This window comes from Thamnophis sirtalis, unplaced genomic scaffold (genome assembly GCF_051295495.1).
Source record: "Thamnophis sirtalis isolate CommonGarterSnake01/CBP01778 unplaced genomic scaffold, rThaSir2_p1.2 scaffold_2, whole genome shotgun sequence".
In the NCBI taxonomy this organism is placed as follows: domain Eukaryota; kingdom Metazoa; phylum Chordata; class Lepidosauria; order Squamata; family Natricidae; genus Thamnophis; species Thamnophis sirtalis.
The window spans coordinates 130,883,530-130,911,138 of record NW_028261382.1 but is presented as its reverse complement, the minus strand read 5'-3'; the positions used below and the strand labels follow the sequence as shown (position 1 = coordinate 130,911,138).

At 42.0% G+C, this 27,609-nt stretch overlaps 1 protein-coding gene across 5 annotated transcripts in view; it reads left to right on the top strand.

Annotated features, from left to right (window-relative positions):
• Positions 1-4,324: 4,324 nt before the first annotated feature.
• PKIA (cAMP-dependent protein kinase inhibitor alpha) overlaps positions 4,325-27,609 on the top strand; it is a 50,765-nt gene continuing 27,480 nt past the window's right edge. Inside the window, exons 1-2 of one of the 5 annotated variants that reach the window (XM_087706934.1) lie at positions 4,328-4,720; positions 10,411-10,553. The gene's annotated coding sequence lies outside the window, so the exon portion shown is untranslated. Of the gene's footprint in view, positions 4,721-5,195; positions 5,415-10,410; positions 10,554-27,609 lie in introns of those variants that run through there. The other 4 variants (XM_014052518.2, XM_014052537.2, XM_014052502.2 and 1 more) reach the window with 4 other exon arrangements.

Below are 27,609 nucleotides of genomic sequence, written 5' to 3'. Positions count from 1 at the left end.
TTCGGGGAGTAACCCCCCCCCCCAGGGAATTCCCAGAGGCTTCCCACTAAAAATAAGTAGGGTGACAAGATGAAACCGATGTTAAAGTTGTCAGAGGGGGCTACCGCTGTTCGCAAAATAGAACTTACTTCCTCAGCGTCAAATGGTTGAGATAACATGCGAGCCACTCGAGCCACCAAAGCCAATGGGGTCATCAAGATCTGCACAGTCCAAGAATAGTCCCTCTGGTTCTTCGTCCCTGCTACGAGCAAACAAAGCAGGGGGGTGGAGCGGGCGATGGAGCCGCCGGGAAACGCCGTCGCCGCCACCAAGCTGAGGCCCCTCTCCTCGCCGCCAAACAGCTGAGGCAGTCGGAGTAGTCCGGAGGCCGCCGGAACCACCAGAATCCGCGTGGTCTGCAGTTGCACGGTCCGGATGTTGCCTCTGGGGATGTGGACAAGGCCATTCGAGCTGTGAGTGCCTCCACCTGTATTCTGGACCCGTGTCCCTCCTGGCTGGTTGCCAACAGCAGTGAGGTGACACGTGGCTGGATCCAGGCGGTTGTAACCACCTCCCTTTGGGAGGGACACTTCCCCGCCGCACTTAAAACAGCGGTGGTGAGACCCCTCCTGAAGAAACCATCCTTGCATCCAGCCATTTTAAATAACTACCGTCCTGTCTCCAACCTTCCCTTTGTTGGGAAGGTTGTTGAGAAGGTGGTGGCCTTCCAGCTTCAACGGGCCTTGGAGGAAGCTAGCTACCTTGACCCCTTCCAGTCCGGCTTCAGACCCGGTTACAGCACAGAAACCGCTTTGGTCGCATTGACCGATGATCTCTGGAGGGCCAGAGATGGAGGCCATGCATCCATCCTGGTTCTCCTTGACCTCTCGGCGGCTTTCGATACCATCGACCATGGTATCCTTCTGCGACGACTGCGGGAGGTGGGGGTGGGAGGCACTGTTTTGCAGTGATTCTCCTCCTACCTCTCGGACAGGTCGCAGTCGGTGTTGGTCGGGGGGCAGAGATCGTCCCTGAGGCCCCTAAAATATGGGGTGCCAAAGGGTTCGGTCTTATCCCCCCTACTATTTAACATATACATGAAACCGCTGGGCGAGATCATTCGGAGGCACGGGATAAAATACCATCAATATGCGGATGATACGCAATTGTATCTGTCCGCCCTGTGCCAACTCAATGAAGCGGTGGACATGATGAACCAGGGTCTTGAGGCCGTTAAGAACTGGATGAGCGCTAACAAACTGGTACTCAACCCGGACAAGACCGAGTGGCTGTTGTGTTTCCCTCCCAACAATTTGGCTAATGTTCCATCTATCAGGCTGGGGGGTCAAATTTTATACCCCTCAGATAGGGTTCGTAACTTAGGAATCCTCCTGGATCCACAGCTGACTCTCGACCATCATCTGTCGGCTGTGACCAGGGGGGCATTTGCCCAGGTTCGCCTGGTCCGCCAGTTACGACTCTACCTGAATCAGGAGGCTCTCACAACAGTCACTCGAGCCCTTGTGATCTCTAGGCTGGAATACTGCAATGTGCTCTACATGGGGCTGCCCCTGAAGTGCATCCGGCGACTGCAGTTAGTTCAGAATGCGGCCGCGCGAGTGATAGTGGGCGCACCGCGGTTCGCCCACATAACACCCATCCTCCGCGAGCTGCACTGGCTACCTGTTGATCTCCGGGTGCGCTTCAGGGTGCTGTTGACCATCTTTAAAGCCCTTCATGGTAGTGGATCTGAGTACTTGAGAGACCGCCTTCTGCCGATTACCTCCCTCTGACCGATAAGATCGCACAGACTGGGCCTCCTCCGAATCTCATCCGCCAGTCAATGTCGACTGGTGACTACACGGAGGAGACCCTTTTCTGTTGCAGCTCCGACCCTGTGGAACGATCTCCCCGTCGAGATACGCACCCTCACCACCGTCCAGGCCTTTCGCGCAGCCCTCAAGACCTGGCTATCCCAACAGGCCTGGGGATAAGCCTCTAATTTGCCCCACCCGAGTGTTGAATGTTGAATGCAAGTTGTGTTTTTATTACTTTATTTTGCTCACATATTGTTTATTTTGAATTGCACCCCCTCCCTAATGATTGTAAGCCGCCCTGAGTCCCCTCAGGGAAAAGGGCGGCCTATAAATCCTAATAAAATACTAAAAAAAAAATGGTAGTTCTTGACTTATAACCACAACTGGACAAAAGTTTTGGCCACTAAGCAATGCAATCATAACAAAACATCATGTGGCCACTTTAATTAGGCATAAAAATATTTCGACCAATTGAGGTAGAAAATACGTAGCTGTGGAAAATACAATATTAGGACATGGCATAGTATAACTAAGAGAGTATAACTCTCTTAGTCTGAGAGCTCAAATAAGGAAGGTGAAAATCCCTCATTTGACAAAAATACTGAATTATTAGACAAATTCTGCCTTTTATGATCAGCCATCAACAGTAAAAGACTAAGAAGTCCAGAAATACTGGAGTTGGAAAAACAAAAGTCCCGAAACTAGCCTTGGCAGGAAAAACAAACAAACAAACAAATGGATTATTGAATAAATCAACCCAGAGTTTTTACTCAAGACACAAATGACCAGGTTTAAATTATTCCAACACATTATCAAATATCTAAGTATCTGGAGAAGGTTCTAAATGCTGGGAAAGATGAAAGGAAAGAGAAGAAAAAAATTACTAGCAGCAAGTTCGACAATGGTAATGGATACACCATTAGAAGATCTGAAGGACCAGGTTAAGGAGACATCATCATGAAGGAAAATCTGCTTGTTGGTTGATAAGAATTGACTTGACATCAACTTTCAATAAGCAATATTCCTCATTTATTATTCATTCTACTATCTCCTTTGAGAGCAGAATTCTTCCACATCAAGAGGAAGATGGCCTCTTCTACAGATGGTCCTCTTGCTAAATAGAGTTCTTCTTCCTACCTCACTTAAGATCTGGAATGTGATATAAAATATGCAGATGTGCCACAACCAATTGTCTAACTCAGGGGTGTCAAACTCAAGGCCTGTAGGGTCGCCCTGGAAACAGTGAAGGACCGGCTCAGGGTGCCTCTGCCAATGAAAACAGAGCTCAGGAGGGCTGTGTGCGGCCCTCTCAAGTTGTTTTCCCTGGTAGAGGGTTCCAAGAGGCTGTCCTAGCTGAAAATGGAGCTCATGAGGGCTGCACATGGCTCTCCTGAACTCTATTTTCGCTGGAAGATTGCATGAGACCTTCGCAGCCAGAGCTGGCATTCTACTGGTTTGGACCTGATCGCCCAAACCAGTAGCGGAAATAGCGGGTGGCTCTGCCCATCCACGCCCGGCTCTATTGGATCCCAATTTAGGCCATTTTTTTTGCCAAAAGCACATGCGCGGAAGGATCACAGAGGTGGTGCCTGCGCTCACATTTGTGAACCTTTAGGGAAGATAAGTGTATGCCAAACTGAGTTTGGGAGCCCATTTTCACTGGCAGAGCACTCAGGCACCACAGGTGCCCTTCCTCACCCCAACGTGATGTCATGCTGTCATGCCCACCCAGGCCAGGCCATGCCCTCCCGGGCCTTCCAAAGTCTAACATAAACCTAATGCAGCCCTTAATGAAACTAAGTTTGACACACCTAACAGTAACGTAGTTGGAAGGGACCTTGGAGGTCATTTAGTACAACCCCCTGCTAACTCAGACCTGTACTAGGGATTTGAACCACCAAACTGTCAACCTTTCTGATCGACAATCTCAGCATCTTAGGCCCTGAGCCACCTAGTCACCTGGGCTAACCCTTTCTGGATTACTAGCTGAAAGAATATGCAGCAGAAATGGTTCAGATTGTGTGCTAACATTATAGTAACCAGGGCAGCGAGTCGAGAAGAAATGCTAAAACAAAAATAGAACCTTAGTTTTTCTTGCAAGTGTGCATTTGAGTGTGTATCTTACAGATGCACGTATATACGTGTGTACGCACACACACAATTTATTTCCTGCCCTAAGAAGCTGAAAGAGAGTTGTAGACTCCGGGAGACTTTTCAGTGGCTGCAAGGCGAAAGAAAAACCAGGTTTTCGTTTGACTGCTCTCCAGCCGTTTCTGTCCAAAGGAAAGCGGTAACGCAGGAGCTCCCTCTCCACATAAACGTCAAGCCTTCTGCACAGCATAGTCGGCCCTTGAAGACAAATTTGAGGAGGGGGAAAGAGGCGTTCTAGTGGGTGGGAGAATCCATTCAGCCTCCTAAATCGGGGTCGGAGCCGAGGGAGGTGGGGAATTTCCCTTGGCCTTCCAAGCGGCCCCTGTTTCCAAGAAGGCCGGTTGCTACGTGCGAACCTTCAAGAGAAACGCCGAACTTCTCGCCACCTTCCAATCCAGGAAAGCGCATCCTCGACCCAGCCAGCTTTCCACGGAGAAAGGGTGGGAGGGAAACCTGTTTGCCACCCCTCCACTCCGTGGTGTAGAAGCTGAATGCGGTAAGCTTATAGGGGAGGAGCAGCGAATGACTTCATGCAGCAGGACTGCCGTGAATTTGGCATCAGCAGCTGCAAGCTGTTTGCTGGGGAATGACTGACAGCGGGAGTCCCCCCGGGCATCTGCCTGGCAAGCCCTCCTTCCCCGGCGTTCTTTTAAAAACCTCAGCCGCAGGGGGCAGCTGGGCCATAAGCTGCTGAAAACAAGCGCCCAGCGCGCCGCTTAAGCCGCAGCCAGAGAGGCCAGGCAGATGCGTTAAATAAATCGGTCGTCGGAAAGGTGAGTCGACTTGCACGTTGCTCTCCTCCCGAGGCGTAACTAAACGGCTTGGGGTGGGGTAAGAAAGGAAAGGGAGCCCGCGGAGGACGGGAGACAGGGAGGGCGTAGCACGTGCTTGGCCAGAGGCATGTGAATGTGGTTCTTTAACCCGTTCGAAAGATGCGTGCCGGGGTTGCTGGAAAGCGGGAGCTAATCGAGGAGCGTTTCACTGTCGGAATCCAAGCCCAGATCCCCGCTACCTTCCCTGGGGCCTGCCAGCCGCCTTTGCTTTTGTAAAGGGGGGGGATCGGCGGCTGGTTCCCCCGCAGAGCAGCGGGTGTCTTTACGGCCGAGACGCGCGTCCTTCGGTTTTCAGCGGCGAGGAGCACCCCACCTCTAGCCCCCCCCCCACCTCGGCGCCTTTTCGCGCGCAGAAGGCGCCTCCCCGCGCCCGGAGGGTCAGCGCTTGTTTTCTCGGCTGCCTAAAAATAGTCGCGAGTCGGAGGGGCGGCGGGAGGAGAGGGGGGAGGGAGGAAAGCCTGGAGGAAGGTCAGTGGGGCGAATCCTGGATTGCGCCTCCTCGGAATTTGCATGTTGCTCCGATGAAAGGCATCCGAGGTGGTCGGTGGGATCTCGGCAGGCAAAAATAAACTCCACCGGGCTGGCCACGAAGCTTAAACTGCGTGACTTACGTTAACTCTACGTTGATAGAAAGGTAGGCTGTATACAAGGGTCGGGTTCAGGTTTCGGGGGTGGGGGTGGGGGTTATTCTTAATCATTCCTCCTCGATCTCACTGTTGCTTTCTCTCCCCACCCCCGCCCCGCTTTTTTCATTTTTCCTGCTACCACCTCGAGAGTTGCTCTTAAAAGGTTACCTTACCTCCATTTTTCTTCTGCACAAGCAGCCATTTTAATTCATACACATAAATTTGCAGTGCTGGTGGATATAAAGTATCGGTGAGTGGTTGATGGCGTGTGCTCAAGAACCTGTTCTCAAAAAATGTAATTCCCCAGACCCGTGGTTTAGCAAGATCATTGTAAATATAGGTTGAATGGGAGCGAACATGGGATATGTGCTCTCCTTTATTAGATATACAATGCTTCATCGACCCGATTCAGAATAGATAGAATATCAACGTTTTGTGGAAGAGGCTATCTATACATTTGGAAAAGCTAGCCCTACTCCTGGGTGCTGAATAGCAGATCTGGGCTGCATAAAATCAGATGGCCCCTAGGTAGCAGCAAAGAGTTGACTTTTGTGTCTCTTTGTTGCCTTCTAGCGTTCATCGTAGGTTTTTTTTTTCTCAACAGCCTTGATCCGCCTTGAAAAAAAATTCCTGAAAGCCCTGTCAAATGTAAAATTGTCATATATTCAGTTCTGAGTTGAATAATTTTGTCTAGGCTGGGTTGGTAACCATCCATTTAATTATATTTAACATAATTCAATTCATAGAGATTCTCATCAGCTACTTTTCCATAAAGATTTCTGGGCTCCTGATGCTAGCTGTGTTCAATTACAAAAAATGTGCCAAGAAGCAGCCCCCATATTTACTGTTGAATCTTTCAATATTGGAAGCAGTTGGATTAGCCACCTCCCCCCTCTTGGTGGTTGTCTAGATGATTTCCCTTCAATAAATGAAACTGTTTCCAGCTTGAAAATGCACTTTGTGCCAGAATGTGAAATGTGTTATGCCAATAGTCTGCTGAGCATCAAGGAAGCTTCCTCTGTTTGTTGAAAGCAATTAACTAGGAATAAATAATCAGCATTTGTTCTGGTTAGTAAAGCTAAAAAAAAGGAAATGCTTACTGGAAGGCATTGCTAATACTGCCTAAATACCACATTTTACTATTCTTTTAATAGTAAAACCCTATTTCATAATTTTCAACCCTCTTTAATCCAAGGAGAATAAATCAAATGTTATCTTGATAAAAATGAGAATTAATATGATACAGAAGTGATTCATGTTCATAAATATATGCTTAAGTATCTTAACCTTCTTCGTATGGTGCCAAAGACATGGGACTCTACATGTAGACTACTACAAAGCTTTGGTTGCATACCAAAAAAAGTATTGTTTGTTATTTATCTTTAATATAGTTGTTTTCTAAATAATTGAGAAGTTTTAAAATGGGTACTTATAATGGAAGCCTATATTGACAAGTATAAATCTTGGCTATTGTGCTTAATTTTCCTTCATTCTTCAGTGTACACCATGGTTCAGCTGATCTCATTAATTTACTATTAGCTGAGATAGTTGACTAATGAAACTTTCGTTGGAACTAGGGTGTTCTGTAGGAGTTTATGTAGTTAAAAAAGAGATGAGGAAAGAATAGAAAGGGAATTCAGATGATGAGAATCCTGAATACATAAGCTCAAATAAAAGGAGGCAAATTTTAATTCTAAAATGAAAAAAGAAACTGTAAAGCAGGGGTGCCCAACCCTCCAGGCTATGGTTCACTACCGGGCCTTGAGTCATTCGAAACTGGGACATGGAAGGAGTGGGCGAGACTGTGCGTGCACACATCCCCACTTGCATGAGTAGTGAGTGTGCATATGCACTCCATTTGTGTGTACAGTGGGCATTGCGTGCCAACCATTTGTGCGGAACCATTCCCTCTTCCCACCACCTAGCCGGTCCACCAAGCCAGAAAGGTTGGACAACTCTATGGTAAAGAAATAAACCCAGGGCTGCCAGAATTTATACGGAACCCTTGTGCTTCTAATTGTTGCACTACAGGCAGAAAATTCCTGCAGTATTATCAGTGAGGTGATCTAAGGTTATTTCATAAATATGATACTTTGATTGAGGGATGAACTATAGATGCACACAGATTAAGTATGCGTTCAGTTAGAATATCATGCCTGATCCAACTTGTAGTTCCGTACCAGAATATTTAGAATATATATTCTGAATAAGGTACCATGACTGTTACGGTGTACCTCCTATATTCATACCTGGAATAGGTCAGGGATATCACCTTTTTGTGTTGTGGGAACACTAGGATTGTTGAGACCATACTTGGAGAACTCTCATAAAATGGTTGCCCTAAAATTATAAGTTACACAGGACAGAGTTTACTTGAATGCCAAGTGATTTCCTTGATCAGCTTCTCCAGAAGGAAGTTCCCTTCTATGTCTGATTACCTTTGTCCTATTTCTGGATAGCCAGACATATTATCAAATTAAGTGCTAGGCATTGCAGCTTCCTATTTTAGTCATAGCATTTGAGGAATTATTGGGGTGGAAATTCTGTAGGCAGATGCTTTGTTTTATACCCTGCTACTTTTCTTTTAAAAAATAAAAAGAAAAGTCATGTGGGGTAGGAAGCCTGGCCTGGCTAAATAATTATTTACAGACACAGTAGCAGCCAGACATAAGAATCCAACAGTAGCTTGTCTACTTGGAGATTCACCATGTGTTATGAAGGTAAAGGTAGCACTGGACAAGGTGAGGAACATAGATATGACCTAACTCTCGATATTAGATTCATTGCCTGGCTTCACTTAAGAGACATAAAAATAACTTTATCTGCTAAAAAATGAGAATATAACTCCTTATGGGAAACGTGTAAGAAATTTAAATATATAATATTGCATATATTAACTGCAGCTAGAATTGCTTTTGCTCAAAATTGGAAAGAGAACAACACCCTCTCCGATCTAATGATAATAAGAAAGGTACTTGAATGTGCAGAGATTGATAGGTTAACCTTGGAATTAAAGGATAGAGAAGAATCAGAATATTATAAAATCTGGAATATATGGTAAAATTGGCTGGAGGATGGACATAAAGCTACTATATAAGGATTTATATATAAGTAAGATATATAAGCCTTCCATCTTTCGAGGTCACTGAAATGAGGACCCAAATTGTTGGGGACAATGTGCTGATTCTAAACTGCTTAGAGTGTGCGGTAAAACATAATGAAGAGATATATAAGACAAAGTGCTATGCTATTGCTATGTAGCAGCTATATAGCAGTGATGGTGGGTACGCGGTTGTACGTACGCGGGTGTGCCACACCCATAATGCAATGCCTGACCCCTGCGCACATTACCAGCGCTCCCCCTCATTTTCTGCATGCTTTTTTCACCCTCCCCAGGCTCCATAGGCTTTATAGGAGCCTTGGGAGAGTGAAAACAGCCTCTCCCCTGGAGGCCCTCCGGAGGCTTCAGGAGCTTCCCTGAAGCCTCTGGAGTGCGGAAAAAAAAAAAAAAAAAAAAGCCCAGCCCTACGGGCAAACTGGAAGTTTGGGAACGGACTTCCGGTTTGCTGGTAGGGTTGTTTTTAGTCCTCTGGAGCCTTCAAGGAACTTCAGGAGGCTTCCCTGAAGGTTCTGGAGGACTAAAAACAGCCCTAAGGACAAACCAGAAGTGACTTTCAGTTTGCCCGTAGGGCCGGTTTTTTGTGCTCCAGAGGGGGCGGCAGAGGCTGTTTTCGCCATCCCCAGGATCCTGTAATGCTTCTGGAGCCTGGGGTGGGCGAAAAATGGCCTCAAAAAAAGGCTGAAGTCAGATGGCCAGTGCACACATGTGCACTGGCCAGCTGACAGGGCAATGCCTCGCGTGGCCTGACAAATGGCTCCACGTGCCACTTCTGGCATATGTGCCATGTCTATATAGTATCAATATACTATAGGAAGAATCATGAAATTCTCATCCGCTGAGTTCCTAGTTTCTAAGGAAAAACTAACATGTCTGACATTTAGCCTTTTCTTATAAGTGGCCTTCCACAGTTAACGTGTAGAGCAAAGGTAGTGTAGGGTTGTTGGACTTGGACAAAGAAGATTCAGCTTCATGTCCCTATTCCCCTGAGTTACTTATATGGCCAGTCACACATTCTGTCTTGAAGCTACAGGACAACAGCCTTTTTACATTGTTAATGGTTTTTTTTTATAAAATGAAACAGCCATCAAACTTTAGTGTTGTTTTATTCAGACTCCCCTTATATATTACTAGGACTCATAACAACCCTTGATAATATTCAATGTCAAAGAGGCAAAAATTCAGAATATCCAAAAAAGGACACTTTTTGCATCAAACTGTATTCTACATTATAGAAATATAGCTATAGAGAAGCCAAAATCCAAGTCAGGGATGGCAGAAAATATACCACAAAGTTGAAATACAAAGCTATTTTGAGTATCATAGGTTACCAAGAAAAGTTATAACTTTTTTTTAAGAGTCTTTGAAATTAAATTAGTTAACTTGATTTTTTCACCTATTTTGGTAGTTTGTTGACATTGATTAATACACAAATCACAAAAGATTAAGGTGAAAATTGTGCATTATTTCTTCTATAAGTTCAATCTAGGTAAATTTCGGGTGACAGCCCATCTCATGATTCTTGTGGCCAGGTGGATAAGCTACAAATTCAGATGCTTATGCATGCCAAATCCAATAATAGCATTGGGAAAGAGAGATTGGATAGACGTGTGAAAAGCTATTATTCATCTATGTTTTAAAAAGCAGGCTTCATGTTTTCTTGCTACCTTTAACCAACTTAGCATCCTATGTCATGCTTGACAGTTAATTTACTTGTCAATTATATGTAGATATTGTACATTGTGCTTAAGGAACTGAGACAACTGCAAGCAAGCATAGAAAAAAAAGGTTATTTTGCTAGTTTTCTTTCTGGTTTACCTTGTAGTTTTGGTCTATGAATCTGGATTTATCAGTCTGCTTATGTTATTGTGTTACTTCTATTTTAGTGGAACTTGGGAGTTGGGCTGAGGTAACTGTGAAGTTAATTGCTATTGACTACAGGCACATGGCTCAGTGGCTTAAAGATGCTGGATTTACCAACCGGAGAAAATTGGCTTTCGCTACTCCAGAGATTTGAGTCCTGCCTCAGGTACTACTAACATAGCAGTTCAAAAATGTGCAAAATGCAAGTAAATAGGTGCCACTCTGATGAATAAAAAACTAATAGTGTTTCATGCAGAAGCAAGGAAGTAAGTGGTACCAGACCTGACTGACTGAGAGGCAAAATTGGAGGAGAAAAGCCCCAGATGACACCAACTCTCCTGCAGAATGCTGTTATTCACTCTATGCAGAGCTAGTTGTCCCCCTGTGGTAAACGCTTTATAGCATACAGGCGCAAACTGAACAAGCTAGCAATCTTAGGCAGCCAAATATCTACTCTGTGACAGCATTGTAGATTCCTGGGTTTCAGTGCACTACCTCCCTGCGCTAAATAAATGCCAATTGATTCCCAAGTTCAAGTCTCAAATATTGTTTTTAACTCTTTAAAATACTAATGGCTTATAGCCTGGCTATATAAAATACTGTCTGTATTATGAATCTGCCAAATTAATATAGTCTCGTTACATGATAGAGATTTTGTGGGAGGACAAAGAGACAGAGTCATTTTGCAGGAGAAGAAATGAAATAATTTTCATGTGGATTACTCAAACTTTGTCTTGAACAGAGGCTTACTGTTTATGTCTATAACACCACTTCCTAGATGTTTTAGGAATTCTTATCATTTGGGTCAAAAATACTTAATCTCTTGTTACATGTTTGTAATAAATATGACACATGATTTCTATTAGAATCTTACTTTAATAAAGATAAGCATTGATTATTAAACCATAGCTATTAAGTATGACTCATCAGCTCTAAAACATTTCTTTTGAAAGAACTCCAGAATAGTAGAAATCAGAAACCAAGTAGTTGATTTCTTCTCACCTAGATTTTCCTGTGCTATCCTTAAACATAGAGTAAGTTTTAATTAGATGTATATTATTTATTGCCATCTGTCCTTAGCTGTAGCTATTTCTAAAAACTTCCTTGATGTCTAAGAGCATAGCTGGATGCCTCTCTCTGCATAATGTTCACACATTGTGCATAGTTCATTTGATTTTCTGCTGACCAGAATACATTGTTGGAATGCTTTTCTCTTTTTCTTTGTGTAAAATGCTGTATGTAGGTGCTGATGTTGACACAGCATTTGGGCAATCAATGGAATTGTTGTGTTCACTAAAGAATAGAAACTAATGACTCACAGTTATTTTTTTTTCTTCTTAGCATTTTCCCACAAGTGCAGGGTCTGCTTCCCCCCTCCCCCCATAAATTGAATATTAGTCCATTGCTTATGACAGGAAATGACCAACCGACTTGTTGACTGAAGCTGGCATGGGCTGAGAAAGTGACTGACTCAAAGTCACCCAGTCAACTTTCATGCCTAAGGTGAGACTAGAACTCACAGCATCCTAGTTTCTAGCCTCAGGTTTTAACTATTGGACCAAACTGGCTTTGAATGATACAAAGTAGAATCTGCACCCAAAAAAAATCCTATAACGAGAAGTGAATGAACTCCTTAGCAAAGCTATGCAGAAATAATTGCTATGAAATCAAAAGAGCAGACACAGTTCTGTAACTAGAGACTTGGCAAAATTGAGGGTACATAATCATAGCATAATAGTTATAATTCTTATCAGTATAATCACAGACTCACAAAGTTGTTAATTCATGCAATCCTCATTGTTAGGTAAGCTCCCCGTTGGGAGAGCGACTACGTTCAGAGAGTGTTGTTGGAGAACACACAAACCAGCATACAGAGACACTGCAGTTTAAGTAGGCTTTTACTTTCGTGGAAATAGAGATATCAGAGTCCATCAAACAGTCCAAGTCATGCACGGATAAGACAGTCAGTCATCAATGTCTTTCAGTTAAGGGATAACCCAAATAACATAGTCCATAATCATACAAACAATCCGGTACTCAAAGTTTGCTAGCAGTTGCAAAACTTACAATAGCTCACGGCACTTTCTAACAGCCAGCTTCCAAAACACTCAGATCAGATCAGCCCAGCATCTAACAAACAGAGAACTAACAGTCATTCTGGCTCCCTCTTATGGCCAATTGAGGAAAACAGCAACCAATCACATTTTACAGTATGATTTAAAGAAACAGGCATAGCATTGTTACATGACTTATATATTGCCAACCTAACAGTTAGATTATATTCCTAACAATCATGAACCATGTGTGACAATAGTCTTAAACTAAAATGATATGATCATGCTGTTTGTTATATACTTTAGTGGCTATACTTAATAATTTGTCCCATTTCATCAAATATTTAATTATATGCTCAAAGTAACAATCAGAAATCTGCATATTACTAAAACTCTCATTGTCTTGACCTTTAGCTTGGTAAAATGGTGTATTATAGGCCCATAATTTTTGAACTATTTGTACTTCAAATGGGTTGATTTGTAGAATGTGTCCAAAATCAGGAGACCCATGTCTCCTGATCATAGTCAGAACATTTTGGGAAAGTTGTGGCTGCTTCATTGTTACTGGCTGCTGCTGAGATCACATGATCTTCATTTTCAAAATTCTGGGACTGTTTCTTAGTCAGTCTCAAAATTTCTTGTCTCCCGCCTCCTCCAATCAGCTGCAGTCACTTACTTGCCTGTTGGAAAGGGGAGGGGAGTAGAATAAAGGAACATAGAAGAAGGAACACCCATAGACCCTTCCTGACCTGTGCCACTCTCCTACAAACTTCCTTCTGCCACTCCCATGGTTTCTGTGTCAGTCATCCCCATGCATGTCTTCAGTGACCTATGAAGCACTTATTTGCACATATCAGTGCAATTTTCTGATCCACACTACCCCCTGTGCATCTCTCCTGACTAAAGCAGCACCTCTTGTGCACTCCCATGCACCTTTCCCAACTGACAACCCACTATACCCAAACCAATTGTAGTGTCTCTTGGGCAGCCCCACACATCCTTACAGCCTGCACTGCCTCCCAGGGATGTCACATCCCTGAATGGCATGGCACCTCCTCCCTTGCTGCAGCCAATTCACCATGAGACAACTTTCCATGGCCAAATCGCTGTGGCAAACACACTGCAGGACAAGAGTTATACTGATATCAAAGAAATGGTGGAATAGAATCATTAAAGAAAGGATGTAAAAGGAGGGGCAAAATGAAATCTGAATAATAACAATTAAAACATTTTTCTTTATTTTAAGTAATTAAATTGAATTGATAAATTGTCCTGTATTGAGTTGTCCTGCGGCAAGTTGGCCATGGAGTGCTGACCATGATGATGAGTAAACAACAAGAAGCAACTAAATGGGAAGGTGGAGATAGCACTTCTGTCCAGTTCTTCAACTATCAGCTTCAGGACCTTGGAGAGCAGACATCTGTTCCATCATCTCCTAGCACCATTGAGATGCTTTGGTGAAGAAGTCAAAATAATCTTCATTCCTGAGATGCCCTAAGAGAAGTATCAGCTTCCTTATGATGGGAGGCATTCAAGGCATGATAGGAAGTAGGATAAGTGCACCCAGGATCTTTCAATTCACTATAGTTCATAATAGGCAGTTGTCCAAGAAGAAAACATAAAGATGGTCTCATTATCAGCAGAGACTACCGTAATTTGGTGAGTCTATGAGACAGGTTGATTTGTAATAGCATTCAGAAGATAGAACTTCTTTCTGAGAGAAAACACATTGATTCTACTGAATTTTTGATAGGTTAAAAATGTATGTTTATAGGTCCTTTCATAGATTATAATACTATTTGGTTTACTTTTGTTATGTGACTGTTATAGTACAGTGACGTGCAGTGAGGTTTATGGCTGGTGAGGCACTGAAACAGGTGTTTCAAATATTTTTAGACTTGTGGACTTCAATTCCCAGAATTCCACAGCCAGGCATGCTCAGTTCCGATTTTAAGCGACAACATTTTTTCTCCTTTGCGAAATACGTTTTCCTTCATTCTTTTTCTTCTCCCTCCCCCTCCTTCCTCCCTCCCTTCCTCCCTCCCCCCTCTCTCAAAGAAGTTGGATCCCTCTCTCACTCACTCACTCTCAAACAAATACAAACACAGAAGTTGGATTGGATATATTTTCCAATGGCTTGAAAGCAGCTCCTCTGCCATAACCCCCCCCCCCATTCCCCTGCTGCCTTCCGATCCGAGCCTTTGATTGCAGGTGGAGCCACGTTGCCTTTTCAAACTTGTAATCAGTGAAGCTGGGCTTATATACTTTTATCCAGCTCTGTGTGTGTGTGTGTGTGTGTGTGTGTGTGTGTGTGTGTGTGTTTGAAAAGGCAACGTGGCTCTGCATGCAATCAAACCTTTTGAATTCCTCCCCCCTCCTCACACATGCACCTTTTCCAGCTGTTTCAGAGAGGATTTCAACTCTGCTCTTGCCTGCCATCATGAAAAGAAAAAAAATGTAAAAGGAAAAAGGCATGAGCTCTGAGGTCAGACTGAGCTAGCTGCTCCCAGAGCCTCTAAACAGCCTCTAAAAAACGCCCTCTACAGGAGGCAGGAGGACAACGTGCCTCATCTACATAAAGAATTTTTCGGCTTTTAACCCTTACTTAGCTCTGCTCAAGTGATAATAAAGTCAGACTAAGGCGCCTCGTTCTCCTGCCGCCCCCTGTAGATGGCACTTTTTAAGAGGCTTTTTTACAGTTAAGCACTAAGCAGAGTTATCCACTGTGACTCTGGCAGCACCTCAGCCTTTTTCCTTTTACATTTTTTTCTTTTTATGATGACAATGGTGAGGCTCTGCCTCCCCTGACTGCATGTCCCTGTGATAGTATTATATTTTGAATTGTATAGTCCTTTGAGGGCTTTGCAACAACACAATTTATGCAAATTCAATTTCCTTAAATGTTCTTCATCTGACACATGAATTAATACAGTTCACTGATAATAGCACACCTAATTTTTGGACCCAGGCATAAATTCATAATTTCCAAATTACACGTTATTCTAGACTTACAACTATTCATTTAGCAATTCTTTGACATTACAACAGTTCTGAAATAGTGACTTACAACTGGTCATTGCGCTTATGACCATCACAGCATTTACATAGCTGTGTGATCAAAATTTGGTTGCCCCGTAACCAGCATGTTTCAGCCTTCCAAGTTCATTTGATTGTCATTTGCGATAGTCTTAGCCAACTTCCAACAAGCAAAGTCAATTGGGAAATCTGTATTTACTTAACAACCGTACGATTTAACAACAGCACTGATTTATGTAAGAACCATGGCAAAGAAAGTTGCAAAATTGGGTATAACTATTAACAACCCTCTTGCTTAGCAGTAAAAATTTACTCTTAATTCTGCTCTTAGTATTTAATATGTATGCAGATTGTCAGCCTCTGCTTTGCTACTTGCTTTCGGCTGCCATAGAAATGGGGGAAGCATGGTATTTGGGGTGGGAAATAATTGGTACAGGAGGTTAGTTATAAAAGGGAGTTTTGTTCTCACCATCTTCTATGCATGCTGGTAGCCGATGTTTGGAGTTGGTCAAGGCCAACCGTCTTGCTTTCCAACCTGATTATACTTCTTGGAGATGCACCCACATGACACCTAAGGGATTTGCAGATTGGGCAATGGTGTGGGGGTTGTTGGGAGGCGGTTGGTCAATGTTTGGAATGTTTATTTAATTTGTATGCCGCCCCACTCCCGAGGGATTCGGGGCGGCTAACAACCAAAGGTGGGAAGGGGGTACAAATAAGACAAAAGACAAACAGATTAAAAAACAACAACAGTCACAACATTTCAAGTGGGGCTGGAAATCCATCAGCCCCAGGCCTGCCGGAACAACCAGGTCTTCGTGGCTTTGCGGAAAGCCTGGAGGGTGGTGAGGGTCCGGAACTCCATGGGGAGATTGTTCCAGAGGGCCGGAGCAGCCACAGAGAAGGCCCTCCCCCGGGGGTTTGCCAGTCGGCACTGGCTGGCAGATGGAATTCAGAAGAGGCCTAATCTGTGGGATCTAATCAGTCTTAGGGAGGTAATTGGCAGGAGGCGGTCTCTCAAGTACCCAGGTCCGATACCATGTAGGGCTTTAAAAGTAATGACTAGCATCTTGAAGCGTGTCCAGAGCCCAATAGGCAGCCAGTGCAGCTCGCGGTCAAATGTTTGATATGTATGTTTTTGCGCGTTTCTGCCTCAGGCCTTGCTTTATTTCGCTGCTCTTCTTTTCATAACCAGTAAAAGTACTCTTAATTCTACAAATGGAATTAACTGATTTCTTTCTTGGTTGCTGAAGGAGGCGTGCTTGACATTAAGCAAGGTCTCACTCTCGCACTCATCCCAGAGCTAACACCTTCCAAGGGGAGTATAATAAAAACTGAACCTTCAAAGAAATGTCCAACCCAGGCAGCGACCAGGAGGATGATATGGGGACTGGCAGATCTTCATGTCCCCTGGAGGTGGAGTGGATGACGGAACTGAATTTGGAGGAAAGATCCGTCCGTCCCAGGTGGTCGTTGGGAGTGGGACAGAAGTATGATTTTGAGGAAATTCTGGCTGGAGTTACAACAACCCGACGTTGGCGACCTGCAGGTGCCTGGCAGGAAGCCAAAGAAGAGAATCTCATGATGTTCCATGCTATGAAACTCTTCCAGGAAGTTTGGGAGAAACGTCATTTTAGCGAGAGCAGGTCTGAAAGAGAAGCTGATTTCCCTGATCAAGAAGAGAGACCTGCAGAGGACCTGCCTCACCCAGGGGGGTGGGGTTGGGGGCAGACAGCGGAGCTGATCAGGATGGGAGACCTCAACAGCAGCAGCCGCCGCAAGAGCCCCTCCAAGGGGGAGAGGGCCCCCCTGTAGACTCCGGATGGCAAAGTTCTTCCTCTTGGCATGAAATTTGGAGGTGACCCAAAGGAGCTAGGATTTTTCCTGGTGCAGGTCTGGAATTTCATGCAACAATTTGGAGAAGATCTCCCCACCGAGGAAGCCAGGGTGAGAATTGTTACCATGGTGTTGGAGAACAAAGCAGCAGCCCAGATGGTCGCTTTACATAAGGATGCTCCCCCCTGCTGAGGAACTATAATAGGTTTATGGCCGCCCTGGGAAAATGCTTTGATCACCCTCTCACCAAGCAAAAGGCCAGAACAAAGATGAAAACCCTTACTCAGGGTAAAAATCCAGTGGCTGAATACATCCAAAAGTTTTGTGAACTGTCGGTGTATATGTGGGGTTAGTAGGAGGAAGCTCTGATGGACAGTTTTATGGATAGCCTGAACCAAGATATATATCAGAACTGTGTTAACAGCCCCTGCCCCCTGCAACCAGCAAGGTTGGTACAAATTAGCAGCAGATGTGGAGATTGCCCTAGCCAGGGATAAATACCAGGAAGACAGTGGGAAAGGTAAAAATCCCCCCCAACCTCCCCAAAGGAGCTCCGAAGGGAGGAAAAAGTTGGTCTGCAAACAAGCCCCGGTCTACTGCTTGTTTCTGCTGTAGGAAGGAGGGGTACCGAGCAGCGAACTGGCGCTCAAAAATTGGGCCAAAGCACCCTGGCGCTGGGGAGAGGAAGCCAGATAAAGAGCCTGGGAAATGAAAGAATTCTGCCATGAAAGGGGTGGATCCTGTTGAAGAATTCCCTCCCAACCAAGGGGAAGAAGAACCCTCCTTTCTCTCAGGGGAAAATGAAAATGACTCCAATGACCACCATCTGTTAAGTCCACAATTGGGCCCCATGACCATTCCAGTAGAACTTAAAGTGCCCTCTACTAGAGCTCAAGCAAAAATGCTGGCCCTTTTAGACTCTGGATGCACATGTTGCATAATTAGCCCAGAGGTTGTGGAAAAAATGGGCTTAAGACTGAGAACTTTGAAAGTGCCCATTGCCTTTTACCAGTTTGATGGTTCAATAGCTGGGGGGGGGGACTCCTGCCCAATTTGTGACTGAACCAGTAGATATGTGGATGGGGGATGACCAAGAAACCTTAAATTTCATCGTTGCACCAGGGATGGATCAGCCCCTCATATTAGGATTACCCTGGCTGCAGAAATGGAACCCACACATGAACTGGAGGAAATGGTGGTTGCGCATTTGTTCTGCTAAACCCCCGGAGGGCAAGGGGAGGGTCTCTCACATAACCAATGCCGAACCTAACCTAGCAGCTGCAGTGCAGGAGAAAATTGAGGCGGAAGAGAAAATCCCTAAATACTGGGACCTTAAAGATGTTTTCAGTGAAAAGGCTTCTGATAAATTGGTCCCCCCCACCGCACTACTGATTGTAGCATTGAGATCCTCCCAGGGGTAAAACTCCACAAACCCCAAATTTATTCAATGACCCCACACGAAATGGAGGAACTGCGGAAATTTATTGACAAAAACTTGAAACGGAGGTTCATAGAGCCGGCTAGACCATGAGTGGCCGCACCTGTATTGTTTAGAGAAAAGAAAGATGGCTCTTTTCATTTATGTGTAAACTACAAGAACCTTAATGGGATTTGCATAGAAAATGTATCCCCCCTCTCACTCATGAAAGATACGTTGGCCTGCTTGGGTAAAGGTAAACTTTTCACAAAGTAGGACCTCAGGGAAGCCTATTACAGAGTCAGAATCAAAGATGGAGATGAGTGGAAAACTGCTTGCAACTGCCCTTTGTGATGTTTTCAGTTCAAAGAAGTCCCATTTGGTCTGCAAGGGGCACCAGCAGTTTTCATGCAATTAATAAATGAAGTTCTGCATGAACACCTTTACAAGGGCATGTTGGTCTACCTTGATGACATCCTTATCTACACAGAAACATGTGATGAACACATGACTTTAGTGCAGTTCTCAAAAAACTTCGGGCCACTGAACTTTATGCAAAATTGTCTAAATGTGAATTTCATCAGGAGAAGATAGATTATCTAGGCTACCGCATCTCCCACAATGGCATCGAGATGGACCCGGCGAAAGTCCAGGCTGTTACTGAGTGGGCACTCCTCGGACCCGCAAGCAATTGCAAAGGTTTTTAGGATTTGAGAATTTTTATCGTCAATTTATTCCCTCATTCGCTAGCATTGCACTGCCCATTACTAATCTCCTAATATCAAAAGGGGAGACCAAACCTAGACCGGGTAAACCTTTGAATTGGACTATGGAGTGTCAGGCTGCTTTCAAGAAATTAAAGTGATTCTTTGCAGCAGAACCTGTTTTGAAAAACCCAGATATGGATGCACCATTTGTCGTGCAAGCTGATGCCAGTGACATGGCAGATGGGGCAGTATTGCTTCAAACGAGTGCTGAGGGTAAATTACAGCCATGCGCTTACACCTCACGTAAGCTTACAGAGACGGAGAGGAGATAGGCTATATGGGAAAAGGAAGCTTTTGCTGTCAGATGGGCTCTGATGACCTGGCGACATTTTCTTGAGGGAGCAAAACACCCTTTTGAAGTATGGACTGATCATAAGAATTTGGAAGCATTGAAGACCCCACATAAGCTATCACCCAAACAAGTACATTGGGCACAACACTTCAACCATTTCAACTTTACCCTCAAGTACATCCCGGGGGAGGGGAGAACTTTATGGCTGATGCCTTGTCTAGGATTCCCCAGTACAACAGCTCTAGGCTGAGCATGGTTCACCCAGTCATCCCAGCAAAAAATCTGGCTGCCCCGATGGTTACTAGGAGCCAAGGCCCAGTGGACTTAAATATCACTACAGACCTAATGAACAAACTCAAGGAGGGCCTTGTGTCCAATGACTGGTTCAAGAAACAGTCTAATGAATGCACCATGAAGGATGGACTAGCTTGGGTGGGAGCTAAATTGTATGATTCTACTGACCTGAAACCGGTTGTTCTTCAACGGGCCCATGATTCAAGAATGGTGGGCCATTTTGGATTTGTAAAGACTTTGCATTTGATTAAGAGGCAATTTTAGTGGCCTTCATTAAAAAAAGACATTGAGTCCTACATAGCGAGTTGTCCCATCTGTGCAGCCCCAAAAAGGCCACCAGGGAAGCCCAAGATCTTCTCCAAAGTGTTGCACGCCCTGGGGCACCATGGAAGGAGATATCAATGGACTTCATTGTCAGATTGGCAGAGAGTCTAGGAAACACCGTGATTTGGGTTATCACCGACCTGTTTTCTAAGCAAGTTCATTTTGTGTCTTGTCCCAAAATCCCTTCAGCTAAGTCGTTCTCTAAATTGTTTATTTCACATGTATATCGGTTACATGGAGTACCTGAGCATATAATTTCAGATAGGGGAGTCCAATTCACCTCCCTCTTTTGGAAGGAGTTCTTGAATTTGATTGGCTCCACCCAAGGGCTAAGCTCCACCCACCATCCTCAGACCAATGGGGCTTGCGAACAGGCTATCTCGGTTTTGGATCAGTACCTCCAATGTTTCATCAATTATCAACAGGATAATTGGGCTGAACTGCTGAGGTCGCGTACAATAACTCTGCGCACAGCAGCACTGGCATGACCCCTTTCAAAGTTGTGTTCGGACAAGACTTTGTACCTGAATTACCTCAGGAGAAACCGCAAATTTTGTCCTTATCTGAGTGGAGTGATCAACTTCGGAAGTTTTGGCCCATGACTCGCAAAGCATTGGAGGCAGCCCACCAGCCTCACAAAACACAGGCTGATAAGAAGAGGGCTAAGCCGAAAGAATACAAAGTTGGTGATCAGGTTTTTGTGGCCACCAGGTTTCTGCAAACTACCCAAAAGTTGAAGAAGTTGGGGCCGAAGTATGTAGGTCCGTTCCCCATTGTGAAAATCATAAATCCTGTATCCGGGAGATTGGAGCTGCCTAAGAACCTTAGGATTTATCCTGTGTTTTATGTGAGCCTATTGAAACCGGAGCACACTTCTTCTCTATGTCCACTTCAATCAGCACCCCCGGCCCCTCTTCTTCTTGAAGGGAGCAACATTTTGAAGTTAAGATATCTTGGATTCCAGAAAACATAGAAACCACATTCAATATCTTGTATCCTGGAAACATTTTCCCACTTCCAATACTGAATGGGTAGACAAATCTCATGTTAGGGCTCCCAGACTTTTGCAGAAATTCTACGCTAAGTACCCTGATAAGCCTTAATGTATTTTAACATGTGCACTTGTATTGTATTTTGTATTGTGTTTTGTTTTCATACAGGGATGACATCTCTTTCTGAAGGAGGGCCGGATGTCAGCCTCTGCTTTGCTACTTGCAAAGGGGTGGGGGGCATGGTATTTGGGATGAGAAATAATTGGTACAGGAGGTTAGTTAAAAAGGGAGTTTTGTTCTCACCATCTTCTGTGCATGCTGATGGGATGTTTGGAGTTGATCAAGGCCAACCGTCTTGCATTCCAACCTGATTATACATCTTGGAGATGCACCCATATGACACCCAAGGGATTTGCAGATTGGGCAATGGTGTGGGGCTTGTTGGGGGGAGGGGGTTGGGCAAATGTTTGATATGTATGCTTTTGTGCGTTTCTGCCTCAGACCGTGCTTTACTTCACTGCTATATTTTCATAACCAGTAAAAGTACTCTTAATTCTACAAATGGAGTTAAGTGATTTTTTTCTTGGTTGCTGAAGGAGGCGTGCTTGACACAGATTCTTAATCTAGAGGGAATGATATAATTCAATTCACTCATAATTCCAAACCAAAGCTAAACATGTCCTCCAAAGCTGACTGAACTGGGAAGTGGGAAAATATTTCTTAAGGATCAGTCTCTCCAAGGATTTGTTTGTAAGAAAGTTTAGCTTGTTTTTCTTTTCTTATTTCAGTGTAATTTCTGTGTTGATTGCCAAGCTTCAGATCACAATCAGTAAATTAAAAAGACTCATTTAAATCATAAAATAGCAAGGCATGTGAAAAATAAAATCTTTCTCTTTTTACACTTGTCAAGAATGCACTTGGAGAATGTGAAATAAACAACAAGCTCAAGCTCAGAATTTTAAGTAACTTCCCTTTGTAATAATTTCTTCAGGCAAGTTCTACCACTGGATGTGCTTAGAAAAAGATTAAAAGAGCAAGACCTGGATCTCATTTGGCTTTTTTTAAAAATATCCAAACATAGATGGTGTTGATAGCTTTCATGTGCATGAAATAGTGATGATAGTGTCTGTGTCTTCATGCTTTAATAATTTTAGTCCTAGGAAAATGGGCAACGTTGATGCAATGTTCAAGCCAATTTGTCCCAAAGCAGCCTATTTTCTCATTTGATGCTCAGCCATAATATTCTGTTTGAATCACTCAGTTTTACTACATTAATTCAGACATTATGTAAGCTCATCTTTTAGTTATTCCAATTATCAATTAATAATTGAATATAGTTACATCTCTCAATAAAAGAGGAGAGTATACATTTAAATAAATACAAAATGGAAGATGCTGGAAGATTCCAGATCACCTTTAAAATTAGAATGTTAGTTTTTGAAATTAAAGATTTCAAGAGTACAACATACTATTACTCAAACCCCACATTTCTTAATTGTATCTCAACACACCTGGAAGTTGGAGAGTTGGTTGAGGAAGTCTGAGGTGATAAGGTAAGAACTTGAACCTACACACCATCCATGTCAGATTGGCTAATCATTTTTTCAGAATAGAAATAACCTCTGCTGGCATTGTTGTACTATATATCTTACCTTAAAAATTGCCATTTTAAGAAAATTCAGTAGATATTTGTATAAGATAGTTTGGTCTACTTCTCTTTACTCACTGAATTTCAGATTGACTTTGAAACCATAATTGATTTGAGTTCTTCCTGTATTGTAGAGGTCTTAAGCTTTCAGCCAATCATGGAAATGGTAATCATTTTCTATTTTTAAGATAATATTTCTTCTGACAAAATTATACATTATTTGGTTATGGAATTTTCTGTATTAGTATGTGTTGTATGTTTATACATTGCATACATTAGTGTGCTTGTTATAAATATATAGCATGAATGTATTGATAGGTATTATACATACAGTCTTAAATATACAAATTCTGTATAACATTAAATTCTTTTTAGACTTTTGATAGTGCTAAATTTTAGGGTGAGTATAATAACATTGTTGATATTATGTAAAACAAGTCTGACATTGATTATGCATTCATATTTTGCTGCTGAATCAGGTGAAATATTGATATTATTTTTTATGTTCTTAGGTCTTTAGACCTGCAATAAGCAAAGTCATGCTTGCGGAGGCAGTAATTCAATTCATTTGTTCCAATCCATGTCAATACATACAAATTTCTGTTAAAAATGTTTAACAGTACATTTCTAGTTTTAAAAAAACAGTGAACAAAATATAGGAACCATATAAATCAAAATAGATAGTTCAAATCTACATCAATAAATATGTTCTGTTATTTTTGGAAAGTTGTCTGATTAACCTATCTGTCAGGCTTCTCCTGGCCAGTTCTTGAAGCTTCAGAAGCAATAATTGAAGAATTCAACTCTCTGATAAGTATAAATACTTATCATAACTGAAGAAAGCTCTTAAGAAAGAGTGCGAACCAAACTTACATACAAGATAGCAGAAATCTTTCCATTTTGTTTGAGGAGGTCTAGACCAGGAGCAGTTCGTAGGGCTCGAGGACCTGTAGCAATCCGTATGATTGAACTGCACATCAGTTGTAATTTGTGATTATTCAAGGGTTATTCACTTATTAATTCTGATATGTCTGTCAGACATATGAATATAAAGATATTTTTTAGAAAGCAGGTTAAAGAACTGCTTATTTCCTTTCTATATGTACAGCTCTGTACAGCTTTCCAACAGTTCCAGATGCTTTTGTTCAGTTTCCTTTTTTTTTAAGGTATGGTTGTTGAAAAGGTGGTCACGCTATAGCTCTAGAGGTCCCGGGAGAAAATTATCTGGATCTGTTGCACTTGGATTTCAGACCAGGGCATAGTTTAGACCCAACATTGATTGAACTTGTCATTGACATTTGAGAGAGACAGATTGAGGTAGTGCAGTCATCCTAGATCTTGATAAGTATAATCTTTATTGTCATTGTACTTAAATACAATTACATTGATCTCTCAATAACTTCCATTACTATCCATCAATCAAATTTTACAAATAAATAAAAATAAAGATCCAGTCATTAACACTTGTTCAGCACAGTTGTAAATTCCAACAGTTGCTAAACAAGTGGTCATTAAACAAGATCATCTGTAATTATATAACATATCATCCAATACTTGTGCTATTCCAAACAAATAAGTGAATTCACTTCCCAAATAAATCAGATTTAATTATAGTATCCATTTTAAGAGAGTGTGTTAAAAACTACACACATTGCTATTATTCTATTCCATATAGCAATAACATAGAATTTTAATCCTGAGTCTTAACTAGTATACTTTTAGATATCTGATTCATTAACTTTTCATTTTGTGACATGGTTAAAACTCCCAATAGGTTACTGTTATCAAAATGAACATTACATCAAGATTAATGTGTATCTTAAAAATGATTCCAGTGTTAATTCCTGGTAGATATTCTAGACAGGTAGGTAAGTTAATGAGAAATTTTTTACAGCAGGCTAAGATCCAAGAATATCTTCAGCTAAATTTTGATTACTATATAATTTACCAGATTCCCGTAGGCAGTGGGGAGGATGAGTAAAGATATATATAAGATATTACAATTTCTGTCCTCTGGGTATATTTGGAGAGCATATGGTACAATTAATATTATTTATGTATTTATAAATGTTAAGGATAACAGTGTGATATTGAACTATGTTCCTAAAATATGGATTTGCCACTTTGTGGCAATTTTTAGTTTTTTTGCCACTTTGTGGCAATTTTAGAGATATGATAGTGAGGATAATTTTAGCTAATTAGAAAGTTATTCTCCTGATTTTAAGGAATGTGTCTAGGATATACCATATTTTTCAGAGTATAAGACGCAGCTTTCCCCCCCAAAAGAGCGTGGAAATGTTGGTGCATCTTATACACCGAATACAGCCATTTTTTGGCTTCCTGAAGCCTGGCCCCCACATCCCATTTTTGCAAAAAAAAATGGGTGAAAATGGGGCATTTTTTACAAAAACAGAGATGTTTTTCCCTTTCCCCAACCCCCAGTAGAATTCTGAAGGCTTCAGCAGGGTGGGGGGAAAGCAAAAATGACACTGTGTTTGCAAAAAAAGGTACGTTTTCCACCCATTTTTCACAAAAATGGGAACATTTTTGCCTTCCCCCAGCCCTGCTGAAGCCTGCAAAGTGCTTCTGGGTACTGTGAAGGACAAAAATTATTACCTCTTTGAAATCTTGGTGCATCTTATACACCTGTGCATCTTATAGTCCGAAAAATACGGTAAGTTTGTTTAAAAAATTCCATTTTGGAAAAGTCTTTGGTCTTAAAATGACAAAATGGCATACTATGTCTAAATTCCTTGCCAACTGAATTATCTGTCCAGTTATTTATAGTTTATGGATATTTTTGTTACATCATTATTATTTTCACCTTTAGTTTATTTTAATAATGATAACATGTTTAGATATTTTCATCACTGAATAAAACATTATCTTTTTTATATTTACTTTTTCCTTTTGTGTTTTTAATTTCTCTAAGTGGGTGATAAAATGCATAGTCAGTGTATGATTATTGCTGGATCACTTTCTAGCATGCTATATAATGCCATCAGTAAGAAGAGCAAAGGAAGCAAATGTTTAGACGTTTTTTCCCTTCTGAAAGAAGAATTGTGAGACGTTCTTGTATCTTCAGACATTTCTTTATCACAGCCAGATACTTGATTCAAACCTGTATTTCATTTATCTCTGCCCCTTATATTTACTTTATGGCATTTTGTATTTCTGTGATTTTTAGAAACTGGCTCTGTCATTGTTCACCATAAGCATTCTTTCTCAAAGGAGATTGGTTGTCCCTACTCATTTGAGAGGTTGTACACTCTAACGAAGAATACATTTCTTCTTGTCATTTTTATGCCATTTCTTTCTGTATACACACATTAAAATCCTTTATTATTCCAGTAACGAGACTAAGATTTATGTTGATTTATTTTGTATTAACAATATGAACAATATACTTAATGAATATTAATCGGAAACCATTAATGCTGGACTGCTAGCATTATTCATCCACCAGAATAGGGAATGTATTGAGCAAGATGATGGTGTAATATCACCTAAAGAGGTCAACCAGGATTTCATTGCTTTACAGTATGTATAGGTTTGATAAAATAAGTGCTAATTTCTGCCCCCTTTAGAGGTTGGAAAGCCAGCATACACATATTTATATCCTGTGGATTGTTCATAATAAAATTATATTTTATGCTCAAGATTTCCAGTATGTATCTCATTAGGGTCCCCACTTTAGAAATCTTTATAATCTTCTAATTTCTGGTAAGTGCAACAGTCTAAATATGTTGGTCAAGGATAGGATATCTGCTCCTTCACTTTTCCATGCTAGGGGATGCAGAATCGGTAGAAGAAACGGTAGAGAGGCAATTAAATGGTGGTTGGGAAAAGATATGAGCCTGGGAAGAATTGGCACTTGTATATAGTTTATCCTTTGAATATTATAAAGTTTATTTCCTACACTTCCAAAGTTGAATACTAAAGTATACAGACATCTGCATTTCTATTTCTATTTAATTTTTATGTTACCCCCACCCCCAAATTGAGGCTTAGAAAATATTAAATTGGGTAATTTGAATATGTTTCCATTCAAATTAATTTATACACAAGGGCTCTTGACAAAATATTTTATAAATAACTTATGTTTCTCAATGAGTTCCAAAAAGCCAGATGCATTCACCAACGCTATCCTGAAGAAAGCAAGGAATATTAAGTGTAATAACACAATATGCCACAGTACAAAGCCAAATACTTGGGCTGAAATGTGCTCATTTCTCATAAAGTAGCAAATTCTGTTATTGAAAAGTAAACTAGTTCAAATTAGAATTCTACTCTTCTAAATAACTGTTTATCAACCCATTCCTATATCATAGTGCATTGAATAAAAGAACTCAGATTACGCAATATTTTTGCAGAAATTTTTCTTTATCTAGAACTATCACAAAGAAGTTGCATATTAAGACAGGGTACAAATCTCACTTTTGGAAACAAATCTACCTTATGAAGGAAATAATTTCTTGGATTCATACATACATACGTACATAACCGATTAATTTCTGGTAATTGCAACAATATGTCAAGACGTACATACATGAAACCACAAT